This window comes from Lissotriton helveticus, chromosome 4_1 (genome assembly GCF_964261635.1).
Source record: "Lissotriton helveticus chromosome 4_1, aLisHel1.1, whole genome shotgun sequence".
NCBI classification, from domain to species: Eukaryota; Metazoa; Chordata; class Amphibia; order Caudata; family Salamandridae; genus Lissotriton; species Lissotriton helveticus.
This window is the reverse complement of record NC_136063.1, coordinates 973,077,955-973,088,422: the sequence shown is the minus strand read 5'-3', so window position 1 is coordinate 973,088,422 and position 10,468 is coordinate 973,077,955. Positions and strand designations below refer to the sequence as shown.

At 42.3% G+C, this 10,468-nt stretch overlaps 2 non-coding genes across 2 annotated transcripts; both read right to left on the bottom strand.

Annotated features, from left to right (window-relative positions):
- Positions 1 to 4,514: 4,514 nt before the first annotated feature.
- On the bottom strand, positions 4,515 to 4,588 carry TRNAI-AAU (transfer RNA isoleucine (anticodon AAU)). Its single transcript has one exon. It is a non-coding gene; the product is annotated as a tRNA-Ile (tRNA).
- A 2,958-nt stretch (positions 4,589 to 7,546) lies between these two features.
- TRNAI-AAU (transfer RNA isoleucine (anticodon AAU)) lies at positions 7,547 to 7,620 on the bottom strand. The gene has a single exon. It is a non-coding gene; the product is annotated as a tRNA-Ile (tRNA).
- Positions 7,621 to 10,468: the final 2,848 nt, after the last annotated feature.

The window sequence follows — 10,468 nt, the reverse complement described above, 5'->3', positions numbered from 1 at the left end:
CCCCCCCGCCCCCACTGTAGGCCCGCACCCTCGGTGAGTGTCACCTCACCTGCACGTCCCTTGAGCCATGCCCCCGCTCCCTGTGACCATACACCCGAGGTAAAAGCACTCCCCCCCGCCCCCACTGTAGGCCCGCACCCTCGGTGAGTGTCACCTCACCTGCACGTCCCTTGTGCCATGCCCCCGCTCACCATACACCCCTGTGAGCATACACCCGAGGTAAAAGCCCTTCCCCCCGCCCCACTGTAGGCCCGCACCCTCGGTGAGTGTCACCTCACCTGCACGTCCCTTGAGCCATGCCCCCGCTCCCTGTGACCATGCACCCGAGGTAAAAGCACTCCCCCCCGCCCCCACTGTAGGCCCGCACCCTCGATGAGTGTCACCTCAAATGCACGTCCCTTGTGCCATGCCCCCGCTCACCATACACCCCTGTGAGCATACACCCGAGGTAAAAGCACTCCCCCCCGCCCCACTGTAGGCCCGCACCCTCGATGAGTGTCACCTCACCTGCACGTCCCTTGTGCCATGCCCCCGCTCACCATACACCCCTGTGAGCATACACCGAGGTAAAAGCACTCCCCCCCGCCCCACTGTAGGCCCGCACCCTCGGTGAGTGTCACGTCCCTTGTGCCATGCCCCCGCTCACCATACACCCCTGTGAGCATACACCGAGGTAAAAGCACTCCCCCCGCCCCACTGTAGGCCCGCACCCTCGGTGAGTGTCACCTCACCTGCACGTCCCTTGTGCCATGCCCCCGCTCACCATACACCCCTGTGAGCATACACCGAGGTAAAGCACTCCCCCCCGCCCCACTCTAGGCCCGCACCCTCGGTGAGTGTCACCTCACCTGCACGTCCCTTGTGCCATGCCCCCGCTCACCATACACCCCTGTGAGCATACACCGAGGTAAAAGCACTCCCCCCCGCCCCACTGTAGGCCCGCACCCTCGATGAGTGTCACCTCACCTGCTCGTCCCTTGTGCCATGCCCCCGCTCACCATACACCCCTGTGAGCATGCACCCGAGGTAAAAGCACTCCCCCCGCCCCCACTGTAGGCCCGCACCCTCGGTATGAATGTCCAGCACCTGCACGTCTATTGTGCGCTACAAGTTAAAACTGCCACTGCCAATGGGCCTCCAGGTGCAAACGTGCTTGCCAATGGGCCTCCAGGTGCAAACGTGCTTGCCAATGGGCCTCCAGGTGCAAACGTGCTTGCCAATGGGCCTCCAGGTGCAAACGTGCTTGCCAATGGGCCTCCAGGTGCAAACGTGCTTGCCAATGGGCCTCCAGGTGCAAACGTACTTGCCAATGGGCCTCCTGGTGCAAACGTCCTTGCCAACAGGCCTTCAGGTGCAAACGTGCTTGCCAACAGGCCTCCGGGTGTAAACGTGCTTGCCAATGGGCCTCCCGCAGCGTCTGTGAATGTGTCTCCTTGCAATCTGGACAATAGGTAGCATCTCCCTCACCTGGTCCCCCAGGTACCATCCCTGAGAGGGGGGTGGGGCTCCCATTGACCCCAATTTGCAAGGAGACACCTTTCTTTACAGTACACCGCCAGTGCAACAACAAGACAAAATTGGCGCTGGGCCCCTTGCTGGGGGCTGAGTGTGAGGCCATGGGCAGCTGCCCACACTGCCCATGCCTAGCGCGGGCCCTGTCTGTTATCACACCCGAGTTAAAAGCACTCCCCCCCGCCCCACTGTAGGCCCGCACCCTCGGTGAGTGTCACCTCACCTGCACGTCCCTTGTGCCATGCCCCCGCTCACCATACACCCCTGTGAGCATGCACCCGAGGTAAAAGCACTCCCCCCCACCCCCACTGTAGGCCCGCACCCTCGGTGAGTGTCACCTCACCTGCATGTCCCTTGAGCCATGCCCCTGCTCCCTGTGACCATACACCCGAGGTAAAAGCACTCCCCCCCGCCCCCACTGTAGGCCCGCACCCTCGATGAGTGTCACCTCACCTGCACGTCCCTTGAGCCATGCCCCCGCTCACCATACACCCCTGTGAGCATGCACCCGAGGTAAAAGCACTCCCCCCCGCCCCACTGTAGGCCCGCACCCTCGATGAGTGTCACCTCACCTGCACGTCCCTTGAGCCATGCCCCCGCTCACCATACACCCCTGTGAGCATGCACCCGAGGTAAAAGCACTCCCCCCCGCCCCACTGTAGGCCCGCACCCTCGATGAGTGTCACCTCACCTGCACGTCCCTTGAGCCATGCCCCCGCTCACCATACACCCCTGTGAGCATACACCCTAGGTAAAAGCACTCCCCCCCGCCCCACTGTAGGCCCGCACCCTCGATGAGTGTCACCTCACCTGCACGTCCCTTGAGCCATGCCCCCGCTCCCTGTGACCATACACCCGAGGTAAAAGCACTCCCCCCCCACTGTAGGCCCGCACCCTTGATGAGTGTCACCTCACCTGCACGTCCCTTGAGCCATGCCCCCGCTCACCATACACCCCTGTGAGCATGCACCCGAGGTAAAAGCACTCCTCCCCACCCCACTGTAGGCCCGCACCCTCGATGAGTGTCACCTCACCGGCACGTCCCTTGTGCCATACCCCCGTTCCCTGTGACCATGCACCCCTGTGAGCTTACACTCGAGGTAAAAGCACTCCCCCCCGCCCCCACTGTAGGCCCGCACCCTCGGTGAGTGTCACCTCACCTGCACGTCCCTTGTGCCATGCCCCCGCTCCCTGTGACAATGCACCCCTGTGAGCATGCACCCGAGGTAAAAGCACTCCCCCACGCCCCCACTGTAGGCCCGCACCCTCGGTGAGTGTCACCTCACCTGCACGTCCCTTGAGCCATGCCCCCGCTCCCTGTGACCATACACCCGAGGTAAAAGCACTCCGCCCCCACTGTAGGCCCGCACCCTCGGTGAGTGTCACCTCACCTGCACGTCCCTTGAGCCATGCCCCCGCTCCCTGTGACCATACACCCCAGGTAAAGCACTCCCCCCGCCCCACTCTAGGCCCGCACCCTCGGTGAGTGTCACCTCACCTGCACGTCCCTTGTGCCATGCCCCCGCTCACCATACACCCCTGTGAGCATACACCGAGGTAAAAGCACTCCCCCTGCGCCCCAATGTAGGCCCGCACCCTCGATGAGTGTCACCTCACCTGCACGTCCCTTGTGCCATGCCCCCGCTCACCATACACCCCTGTGAGCATGCACCCGAGGTAAAAGCACTCCCCCCGACTTCAAAAAAATTGCAATACAAAAGAGATTTCCATACTTAGTGTTAGAATTTTGAACCAGTAAAGTTTTTTCCACGTGGTTTAGCAATAAATAAATATTCATCACCTATATTCAATTGATTCATCTAATCATTCTATCAGCTTCTGCTCAAAGGAAATATAGAGGTAAACATGATACAGAAGAAAATACATCTATTTTCAACATTAAAGGAGCATCAAGTATTGGCTTGGAGACTGATTGAAAGTATGTCCTTTGCGTTTTTAACTTCATGCTCTAACAGACTAAGCTAATAGGCTCACTAAATATATAGCATACTTTTGAAGAATTAGCAGATGATGCAATGCTACTGATTCCATCCAATCCTTCAAGCAGTGTGTGATCCAAGGAGATAAACAGTTCAAAATGAGACACTAGAAAAATTCATCTTTTTTCAAACAATTAAACTTGGCCTGTACAGTGATCAAACCTGTGACCTTGGCGTTATTAGCACCACGCTCTAACCATCTGAGCTAACAGGCCATTTTGCACAGCATCCTGGAGGACCAGCATATGATGAAGGGCAAATGATAGTTAACCCAGGAGATTGGGAAAGCTTAATTTCAGCAGTTTACCATGAAGGTATAGTTATATATCATCAACATGAAGAAGATATGATTTAAAACAAACTTACAATACAAAAGAGATTTTCATACTTTGTGTTAGAACGTAGAACCATTAACGTTTTTTCCATGTGGTTAGGCAATAAATAAATATTCATCACCTATATTGAATTGATTCATCTAATCATTTTATCAGCTTCTCCTCAAAGTAAATATAGAGATAAACATGATACAGTAGAAAATACATCTATTTTCAACATTAAAGGAGCATCAAGTATTGGCTTGGAGACTGATTGAAAGTATGTCCTTGGCGTTTTTAACTTCATGCTCTAACAGACTAAACAAATAGTCTCACTAAATATATGGCATACTATTGAAGATGAAGCAGATGATGAAGTCCTACTGATTGTTAATCCGGGATAGTTGGAAAGCTTATATTTAGCTGTTTACATTCATAGTATCTTCATATATTATCAACAAGACTAAACAAAAATGATCTCAATAAATTGCAATAAATAAGAGATTTAGTTACTTGGCGTTAGAACTTAGAACCATAATAGATATTCCAGGCGCTTTAAGAATAGTAATGAATTCTACGATTATATCAAATGTATTCATCCAATCCTTCAAGCAGCGTTTGTTCAAAGGAGATAAACAGTCTAAAATGAGACACAAGAAAAATTCATCTTTTTTCAAACACTTAAACTTGGCCTGTACAGGGATCGAACCTGTGACCTTGGCATTATTAGCACCACGCTCTAACCAACTGAGCTAACAGGCCAATTTGCACAACCTCTGGAGAACCAGCACAGGAAGCAGTGCTAATGATAGTTCAACCGGGAGATTTGGAAAGCCTAATTTCAGCTGTTTAATATGAATTAAGTTTCATATTATCAACATGAAGAAACTAATATGACTTCAAAAAAATTGCAATACAAAAGAGATTTCCATACTTAGTGTTAGAATTTTGACCCAGTAACGTTTTTTCCACGTGGTTTAGCAATAAATAAATATTCATCACCTATTTTCAATTGATTCATCTAATCATTCTATCAGCTTCTGCTCAAAGGAAAAATAGAGGTAAACATGATACAGAAGTAAATACATCTATTTTCAACATTAAAGGAGCATCAAGTATTGGCTTGGAGACTGATTGATAGTATGTCCTTTGCGTTTTTAACTTCATGCTCTAACAGACTAAACTAATAGGCTCACTAAATATATAGCATACTATTGAAGAATTAGCAGATGATTAAATGCTACTGATTCCATCCAATCCTTCAAGCAGCGTTTGATCCAAGGAGATAAACAGTCCAAAATGAGACACAAGAAAAATTCATCTTTTTTCAAACAATTAAACTTGGCCTGTACAGGGATCTAACCTGTGACCTTGGCGTTATTAGCACCACACTCTAACCATCTGAGCTAACAGGCCATTTTGCACAACTACCTGGCGGTCCAGCATATGAAGAAGGGAAAATGAAAGTGAACCCAGGAGATTTGGAAAGCTTAATTTCAGCAGTTTACCATGAAGTTATAAATATATATTATCAACATGAAGAAACTAATATGACTTAAAAAAAACTTACAATACAAAAGAGATTTTCATACTTAGTGTTAGAACTTAGAACCATTAATGTTTTTTCCATGTGGTTAAGCAATAAATAAATATTCATCACCTATATTGAATTGATTCATCTAATCATTTTATCAGCTTCTCCTCAAAGGAAATATAGAGATAAACATGATACAGTAGAAAATACATCTATTTTCAACATTAAAGGAGCATCAAGTATTGGCTTGGAGACTGATTGAAAGTATGTCCTTGGCGTTTTTAACTTCATGCTCTAACAGACTAAACTAATAGTCTCACTAAATATATAGCATACTATTGAAGATGAAGCAGATGATGAAGTCCTACTAATTGTTAATCCGGGATAGTTGGAAAGCTTATATTCAGCTGTTTACATTCATAGTATCTTTATATATTATCAACAAGACTAAACAAAAAGGATTTCAATAAATTGCAATAAATAAGAGATTTAGTTACTTGGCGTTAGAACTTAGAACCATTAATAGATATTCCAGGCGCTTTAAGAATAGTAATCAATTCTACAATTATATCAAATGTATTCATCCAATCCTTCAAGCAGCGTTTGATCCAAGGAGATTCACAGTCCAAAATGAGACACAAGAAAAATTCATCTTTTTTCAAACAATTAAACTTGGCCTGTAAAGGGATCGAACCTGTGACCTTGGCGTTATTAGCACCACGCTCTAACCAACTGAGCTAACAGGCCAATTTGCACACCATCTGGAGGACTAGCACAGGAAGCAGTGCTAAAGATAGTTAAACCGGGAGATTAGGAAAGCCTACTTTCAGCTGTTTAATATGAATTAAGTTTCATATTATCAACATGAAGAAACTAATATGACTTAAAAAAAATTGCAATACAAAAGAAATTTCCATACTTAGTGTTAGAATTTTGACCCTGTAACGTTTTTTCCACGTGGTTTAGCAATAAATAAATATTCATCACCTATATTTAATTGATTCATCTAATCATTCTATCAGCTTCTGCGGAAAGGAAATATAGAGGTAAACATGATAAAGAAGAAAATACATCTATTTTCAACATTAAAGGAGCATCAAGTATTGGCTTGGAGACTGATTGAAAGTATGTCCTTTGCGTTTTTAACTTCATGCTCTAACAGACTAAACTAATATGCTCAATAAATATATAGCATACTATTAAAGAATTAGCAGATGATGAAATGCTACTGATTCCCTTCAATCCTTCAAGCAGTGTTTGATCCAAGGAGATAAACAGTCCAAAATGAGACACTAGAAAAATTCATCTTTTTTAAAACAATTAAACTTGGCCTGTACAGGGATAGAACCTGTGACCTTGGCGTTATTAGCACCACGCTCTAAACATCTGAGCTAACAGGCCATTTTGCACAACTACTTGGAGGTCCAGCATATGAAGAAGGGCAAATGATAGTTAACCCAGGAGATTTGGAAAGCTTAATTTCAGCAGTTTACCATGATGTTATAGTTATATATCATCAACATGAAGAAACTAATATGACTTAAAAAAAACTTACAATACAAAAGAGATATTCATACTTAGTGTTAGAACTTAGAACCATTAATGTATTTCCATGTGGTTAATCAATAAATAAATATTCATCACCTATATTGAATTGATTCATCTAATCATTTTATCAGCTTCTCCTCAAAGGAAATATAGAGATAAACATGATGCAGTAGAAAAAACATTTTAAACATTAAAGGAGCATCAAGTATTGGCTTGGAGACTGATTGAAAGTATGTCCTTGGCGTTTTTAACTTCATGCTCTAACAGACTAAACAAATAGTCTCACTAAATATATAGCATACTATTGAAGATGAAGCAGATGATGAAGTCCTACTGATTTTTAATCCGGGATAGTTGGAAAGCTTATATTTAGCTGTTTACATTCATAGTATCTTTATATATTATCAACAAGACTAAACAAAAATAATCTCAATAAATTGCAATAAATAAGAGATTTAGTTACTTGGCGTTAGAACTTAGAACCATAATAGATATTCCAGGCGCTTTAAGAATAGTAATTAATTCTACAATTATATCAAATGTATTCATCCAATCCTTCAAGCAGCGTTTGTTCCAAGGAGATAAACAGTCCAAAATGAGACACAATAAAAATTCATCTTTTTTCAAACACTTAAACTTGGCCTGTACAGGGATCGAACTTGTGACCTTGGCGTTATTAGCACCATGCTCTAACCAACTGAGCTAACAGGCCAATTTGCACAACCTCTGGAGAACCAGCACAGGAAGCAGTGCTAATGATAGTTCAACCGGGAGATTTGGAAAGCCTAATTTCAGCTGTTTAATATGAATTAAGTTTCATATTATCAACATGAAGAAACTAATATGACTTCAAAAAAATTGCAATACAAAAGAGATTTCCATACTTAGTGTTAGAATTTTGACCCAGTAACGTTTTTTTCCACGTGGTTTAGCAATAAATAAATATTCATCACCTATTTTCAATTGATTCATCTAATCATTCTATCAGCTTCTGCTCAAAGGAAAAATAGAGGTAAACATGATACAGAAGTAAATACATCTATCTTCAACATTAAAGGAGCATCAAGTATTGGCTTGGAGACTGATTGAAAGTATGTCCTTTGCGTTTTTAACTTCATGCTCTAACAGACTAATCTAATAGGCTCACTAAATATATAGCATACTATTGAAGAATTAGCAGATGATGAAATGCTACTGATTCCATCCAATCCTTCAAGCAGCGTTTGATCCAAGGAGATAAACAGTCCAAAATGAGACACAAGAAAAATTCATCTTTTTTCAAACAATTAAACTTGGCCTGTACAGGGATCAAACGTGTGACCATGGCGTTATTAGCACCACGTTCTAACCATCTGAGCTAACAGGCCATTTCGCACAGATCCCTGGAGGTCCAGCATATGAAGAAGGGCAAATGATACTTAACCCAGGAGATTTGGAAAGCTTAATTTCAGCAGTTTACCATGAAGTTATAGTTATATATTATCAACATGAAGAAACTAATATGACTTCAAAAAAATTACAATACAAAAGAGATTTTCATACTTAGTGTTAGAACTTAGAACCGTTAACATTTTTTCCATGTGGTTAAGCAATAAATAAATAAGCATCAGCTATATTGAATTGATTTATCTAATCATTTTATCAGCTTCTCCTCAAAGGAAATATAGAGATAAACATGATACAGTAGAAAATACATCTATTTTCAACATTAAAGGAGCATCAAGTATTGGCTTGGAGGCTGACTGAAAGTATATCCTTTGCGTTTTTAGTTTAACTTCATGCTCTAACAGACTAAACTAATAGTCCCACTAAATATATAGCATACTATTGAAGATGAAGCAGATGATGAAGTCCTACTGATTGATAATCCGGGATTATTGGAAAGCTTATATTCAGCTGTTTACATTCATAGTACCTTTATATGTTATCAACAAGACTAAACAAAAATGATCTCAATAAATTTCAATAAATAAGAGATTTAGTTACTTTGCGTTAGAACTTAGAACCATTAATAGATATTCCAAGCGCTTTAAGAATAGTATTTAATTCTACAATGATATCAAATGTATTCATTCAATCCTTCAAGCAGCGTTTGATCTAAGGAGATAAACAGTCCAAAATGAGACACACGAAAATGTCATCTTTTTTCAAATATTTAAACTTCACCTGTACAGGGATCGAACCTGTGACCATGGCATTATTAGCACTACGCTCTAACCATCTGAGCTAAAAGCCCATTTTGCTCATCTTCATGAAGACCAGCTCAGGAAGCAGTGCTAATGATAGTTAAACTGGAAGATTTGGAAAGCTTAATTTCAGCTGTTTAATATGAATTATAGTTTCATATTATCAACATGAAGAAACTAATATGACTTCAAAAAAATTGCAATACAAAAGAGATTTCCATACTTAGTGTTAGAATTTTGACCCAGTAACGTTTTTTTCCACGTGGTTTAGCAATAAATAAATATTCATCACCTATTTTCAATTGATTCATCTAATCATTCTATCAGCTTCTGCTCAAAGGAAAAATAGAGGTAAACATGATACAGAAGTAAATACATCTATCTTCAACATTAAAGGAGCATCAAGTATTGGCTTGGAGACTGATTGAAAGTATGTCCTTTGCGTTTTTAACTTCATGCTCTAACAGACTAATCTAATAGGCTCACTAAATATATAGCATACTATTGAAGAATTAGCAGATGATGAAATGCTACTGATTCCATCCAATCCTTCAAGCAGCGTTTGATCCAAGGAGATAAACAGTCCAAAATGAGACACAAGAAAAATTCATCTTTTTTCAAACAATTAAACTTGGCCTGTACAGGGATCAAACGTGTGACCATGGCGTTATTAGCACCACGTTCTAACCATCTGAGCTAACAGGCCATTTCGCACAGATCCCTGGAGGTCCAGCATATGAAGAAGGGCAAATGATACTTAACCCAGGAGATTTGGAAAGCTTAATTTCAGCAGTTTACCATGAAGTTATAGTTATATATTATCAACATGAAGAAACTAATATGACTTCAAAATAATTACAATACAAAAGAGATTTTCATACTTAGTGTTAGAACTTAGAACCGTTAACATTTTTTCCATGTGGTTAAGCAATAAATAAATAAGCATCAGCTCTATTGAATTGATTTATCTAATCATTTTATCAGCTTCTCCTCAAAGGAAATATAGAGATAAACATGATACAGTAGAAAATACATCTATTTTCAACATTAAAGGAGCATCAAGTATTGGCTTGGAGGCTGACTGAAAGTATATCCTTTGCGTTTTTAGTTTAACTTCATGCTCTAACAGACTAAACTAATAGTCCCACTAAATATATAGCATACTATTGAAGATGAAGCAGATGATGAAGTCCTACTGATTGATAATCCGGGATTATTGGAAAGCTTATATTCAGCTGTTTACATTCATAGTACCTTTATATGTTATCAACAAGACTAAACAAAAATGATCTCAATAAATTGCAATAAATAAGAGATTTAGTTACTTGGCGTTAGAACTTAGAACCATTAATAGATATTCCAGGTGCTTTGAGA